The 5,416-nt window shown below is 45.8% G+C and overlaps 1 long non-coding RNA gene across 2 annotated transcripts in view; it reads left to right on the top strand.

Annotated features, from left to right (window-relative positions):
• LOC104986598 overlaps positions 1–5,416 on the top strand; it is a 26,238-nt gene that overhangs the window by 2,052 nt on the left and 18,770 nt on the right. The gene's annotated exons all lie outside the window — the stretch shown is intronic.

Below are 5,416 nucleotides of genomic sequence, written 5' to 3'. Positions count from 1 at the left end.
GAGTGAATCAGCCATAGGTATACATATGTCCCCGCCCTCTTGGAACCTCCCTCCCACTCACCCCCCATTCCACCCCTCTAGGTCCCCCAACACGGTCACTACGGAGCACCGAGCTGAACTCCTTGTGCTATACAGCGGCTTCCCGCTAGCTATCTATTTAACACACAGCAGTGTATATATGCCAATCCCAATCTCTCAGTCCATCCCACCTCCGCTCCCCCTGCCCTATGCCCACATGTCCGTTCTCTACACCTTTGTCTCTATTCCTGCCCTGCATATAGGTTCACCTACCTATAGGTTCAGTTTTCTAGATTCCACATATATGCGTTCATATATGATATTTGTTCTTCTCTTCCTGACTTCATTCTGTCTGACAGTCTCTAGGTACATCCACATCTCTGCAGATGACCCAATTTCATTCCTTTTTATGGCAACTGAAACTTAATCCAGTTAATTTCTCCAAACCATAGCAGATTAAGGAACGAGGAAGTCCGGGTTGTTTCTTCGCTAGGACCCCATGTGTCGTTAGCAGGGGGCTGCTTCCAGGAGCACTTCAGCTGCCCAACGGTGTGTACCTACAGCCAAAATAAGCCTTCAGGCTGCTGGCTGCAAGTATAGGCAATGAGAACGTCTCAGTGCCTAGAGCTGAGGGGGTGGGGGCGAAGCTCCGACATCTGTTACAAAGCGAATGGCAGCAACTGCTGCCTCCTAGCTTCCACCCTGTACTTCTTCCTCTTATCAGAACCGCAGTGTAATTCTGGTCAGCAACATGCCCAGCTAACAGACCACTTCCCAATCTTGCTTGCAGCTAATGATGAGATGTTTCAAATGGGGCTTCTGAGAGCACCCTTTGGCCCTCCTACTCTTCCAGTTCCTCCTTTCTCCTGCCTGAAGTATAGATGTGATGGCTGGAGCTCTGGCAGCCATTTGGAACCAAAGAGAAAGGTCAAGAAAATCACAGAGAACTTGATGCTGATATCACACGTTATGAAGCAGTATCAGCAGCTACTTGCCTTCAGGCTTCACATTACACAGGTGAATAGGCTTTTAAGTAATTCAGCCCAGTGGTTGTTCTCATACCATCTGAATGTAACCTCTAACTACACAGGGTTTTAAAGGACTATCAAAAAGAAAAAGGGTCTTACTGTATACCCAGATTGGTAAAACAAGTTATGCCAGGTACATATAAAAATACTGACAAAGTCTAAATGAACCAGAATGAGAGGTTTGTATTAATAATTTATGAAACATTGATATCAGGGAATACTCCACAGATATTAAAATGGGATAATTTCTTTGTATGTAAAAGAAACGATATAGAAATAGATTCCTATATCATTTAAAATCAAAAGGTATAATAGATCAAGTGAGAAAATCAAGCTTCGTGAGTATAAGTACCACGTGCAATTTCAGAGTCATACCTTTGTAGGGAGGTGCCTCATACTTTTAAAATCCTTTACGTTTATAGAAGCAAAACAAGACTGGAGCACTTCTGTTTGGGGTCCTGAGCTGCTGCACAAGAACTCTCAGCACCCTGAGGCGGCCATCCTGTGGGGAAGCCCAGCTGCACGGAGAAATCACGTGTAGGTTTTCTGGTCAGCTGCCCTGTTTTTGAGTCACTCTGACCCAGGTGACCATACTTTGGCCACCCCATGTGAAGAGCTGACTCACTGGCAAAGACTCTGATGCTGGGAAAGATTGAGCGCAGGAGGAGAAGAGATAACAGAGGATGAGATGGTGGGATGGCATCAGCGACTCAATGAACATGAGTTTGAGCAAACTGCAGGAGATAGTGAAGGACAGGGAAGCCTGGTGTGCTGCAGTCCATGGGATTGCAAAGAGTCAGATACGACTGAGCAACTGAACAGCAACAATGACCCAGCTGCCAGACCTGCAGGTGACCCAGCCATCAGATATTCCAGCCCTCAGCTGTTAAGTTGCCCAAAGCTTTCAAATCTTTCCAGCACTGGGAGTCCCCTGGTAGTCTAGTGGTTAGGATTCAACGTTTTTACTGTCATAGCCTGGGTTCAATCCCTGGTCGGAGACCTGAGATCCTTCAAGTCACACAGTGAGGTCAAAAAAAAAAAAAAAATCTCCCCAGTTCAAGTTCCAGACACTATGGAGAAGAAGCAATGTATCCCTGCTGTATCCTGTCCAAATGTCTGACTCACAGAATCCATCATCATGACAAACTGTTTAAAGTCACTAAAGAATGATAATAATAAACAAAGAGAGGGAATGTAACTTGCCATTCTGCCCCCTTCCTTTCTCCTGCTCCCTGGAATATGGGTACTGTGGTGGCCATCTCGGGCAAGGCAGACTAGGGTAATATCCTAAAGATGGCCCAGAATCAGGAGAGAAGGAGCCTGGGTGCCTGAATGCCCTTGTGGAGTACCACTCAACCCTGGACACCTCGGTCGATCTACACTGTGACATGTGAGGGAAAAAAAAAAAACACAAAACTCTTATTTAAGCCACCATGAACTTAAGTTCCTGTTACATGCAACTGAACCTGTATTTGAACTAAGACAGATACAGATTTGCATGTGGAGGCAGATATAGACATAGAGATAGGGCTTCCCAGGTGGCGCAGTGATAAAGAATCCACCTGCCAAAGCAGGAGAAGCAAGAGGTGCAGGTTTGACCCCTGGGTTGGGAAGATCCTCTGGAGTTGGAAATGGCAGCCTGCTCCAGTATTCTTGCTTAAAGAATTCCATGGACAGAGGAGCTTGGCGGACTTACAGTCCTCGGGATCTCAAAAAACTGGACACGACTGAGCACACACACAAGATACAGACGCAGAAACAGTCCTGACTGATGGACAGATGTCCTTCCGGGACTTGTTATGGAGGAAAAAGGTTAAAACTGACACAGGCAACTAGCAATCTCTGTCAAGTGCTAGAAACTAAACTATACAAGTTGTATTATTCAGGGCCTGTTACCAACAGTATTATTCCAGTTGCAGTAGGAGGAAACCAAACCAAGCAAGTTTCGTAAACCTAGGAATGCATTGTAGCAGGTCAAAGCTCAGAAAGGAATTCCCTCCCTCTGCAGTGGGGCTCTCTCTCTGCTGCATCTGTAAACTGCAAACTCCCAATTCACGAGTTCTGCAGTCAGCGTGGAAAGGAAGAGTTTCCATGGACTCCAGCCAGAAAATTCCCAGGGAATTATCTGCATTGGCTTGGACTGAATCACAGACCAATCTATGTGCCAGTCTGGGGTCAAGGAAGGCTCAGCTTAAGTCACCTGGCAATCCCTATGCCAGTTACTGTGGCCAGAGGGAGGGATGCTCTGATGGGGTAATTGCCAACCCATCTCTGTGGTTATCATCAAAAGAAGGAGGGTTGGGTATAGAGTTATGCTGTGCAGGCAGTAGTCATCACATATACCAATATTATTGCTGAGGACTGAATTACACACACCTCCCCCGCCCATTCATAGCTTAAAGTCCAAATTCCCCATCTGATACTATCTGGAGATAGAGCCGTTGGGAGGTAATTAAAGTTAAATGAGGTCATAAAGGGTGAAACCCAAATCTTATAAGACTGTGGCTTTATAAGAAGAAGAGACACCAGAGTTCTTGCCCCACCCTCTCTCTCTCTACCACTCCCCTGCTCCCTTGTGAAGACTCAGAAAGAAGGTGGCTGTCTGCAAGCCAGGGAAAGAGCCCTCACTCAAACCCAACCATGCCAACTTCCTGGCTCAGACTTGATCTCAGACTTCCAGCCTCCAGAACAGTGAGAAAGTAAATTTCTGTCCTTTAAGCCTGACCCAGTCCCCATCTATGGTATTTTGTTATGGCAGCCTGAACAGACTAAGACGTATTTCTCTGTATTAGTCAAGATTCTCTACAGAGAAACAGAACCCTAACACAATTATTAATAACAAGATTGTTTACATTTTTAAGGAATTCACCATCTAACAGGCATTGTACTAAGCTATCACTTTTAATTTACCCCATTTTTAGACTCAAGGAAATGAAGGTGCAGGAGATTAAACAACTTGCTCAGGATCATTGGGTTGGTAAGTGGTCGAGTCAGGGTTGGAACCCGAGCTATCTAGCTCCAAGTGTTAATAGGACTATATCTAGTTGGTAGGAATTTTTAATTAAAAATTTTTTTTGTATTGTTTTTTTTTTTGGCCCATGCTGCATGGCACGCAGGATCTAAGCTCCCTGACCAGGGGCTGAACCTGTGGCTCCCTGAAGTGGAATCAAGGGGCCTAACCACTAGACTTCCAAGGAATTCCCTATGTTGATTTTTATTTTTTTAAGTTTTCATTCATTTATTTTTGGCCACATTGGGTCTTCATTGCTTTGTGTGATCTTTCTCTAGTTTCACTGAGTGGGCCCCACTCTAGTTGCGGTGCCAAGGCTTCTCATTGTGGTGGCTTCTTATGGCTCTAGGTGAGAGGCTTCAGTAGGTGTGGCATACGGCCTTAGTTGCCCTGTGGCATGTGAGATCCTCCCAGAGCAGGGACTGAACCCGTGGCCACTGAATTGCCAAGCGGATTCCTAACCACCGGACCACCAGGGAAGTCCATTTTAAAAAATGTATTTGGCTGTGCTGGGTCTTAGTTGCAGCACATGAGATCTTCAGTCTTCTTTGTCGAATGTGGGCTCTATAGTTGAGGCATGCAAGATTTAGTTCCCTGGCCAGGGATCGAACCCAGGCCCCCTGAGTTGGGAGCATAGAGTCTTAGCCACTGAACTACCAGGGAAGTCCCCTGTATTGATTTTTATTAATTTTTATTTGTTTACTTACTTTTGACAGTGCTGGGTCTTTATTGCTGCATGGGCTTTTCTCTAGGTGTAGCGAGCAGGGGCCACTCTCCTGTTGCAGTTTTGGCCCTAGGGTGAGCGGGCTTCAGTAGTTACAGCTCCCAGACTCTACAGCGCAGGCTTAATAGTTGTGGCACATGGGCTTAGTTGCTCCGAGGCATGTGGGATCTTCCCAGATCAGGGATCAAACCCGTGTCTCCTGCATTGGCAGGCAGATTCTTTACCCCTGAGCCACCAGGGAAGCCCTCCTGTATTGATTTTTAAAGTGATACACCGCTTTTGGAATCTGAGGAACATAATAAAGCTGTCTTCATATTTAAAATTAAAAAAAGGAAGGTCACCAAGCATCTATCTGCATGCTGGGGAGAAGGCACAGCAAGAGGGAAGGCATTAAAAATATAAAGAGATGTGAGTAGTGGTCCTTCCAAAAATGCTGATCAAGAATGATGGTGATACTTCCTGGCAGTCCAGGGATTAAGACTCAGCGCTTCCATACCAAGGAGCACAGGTTGGATCCCTGATCAGAGAATTAAAATCCCACATGCTCAGAGAGGGGGGAAAAAAAAGGATGAGTGCAATGTCATTTCCTTCGGGTCAACTAGTCAATTTCACAGGCGTGAGGGTTAGAACCACTGA

This window comes from Bison bison, unplaced genomic scaffold (assembly GCF_000754665.1).
Source record: "Bison bison bison isolate TAMUID 2011002044 unplaced genomic scaffold, Bison_UMD1.0 scf7180017864072, whole genome shotgun sequence".
Classification (NCBI taxonomy): Eukaryota; Metazoa; Chordata; class Mammalia; order Artiodactyla; family Bovidae; genus Bison; species Bison bison.
The sequence above is the reverse complement of the archived record's forward strand: the minus strand, read 5'-3'. Positions and strand labels throughout refer to the sequence as shown.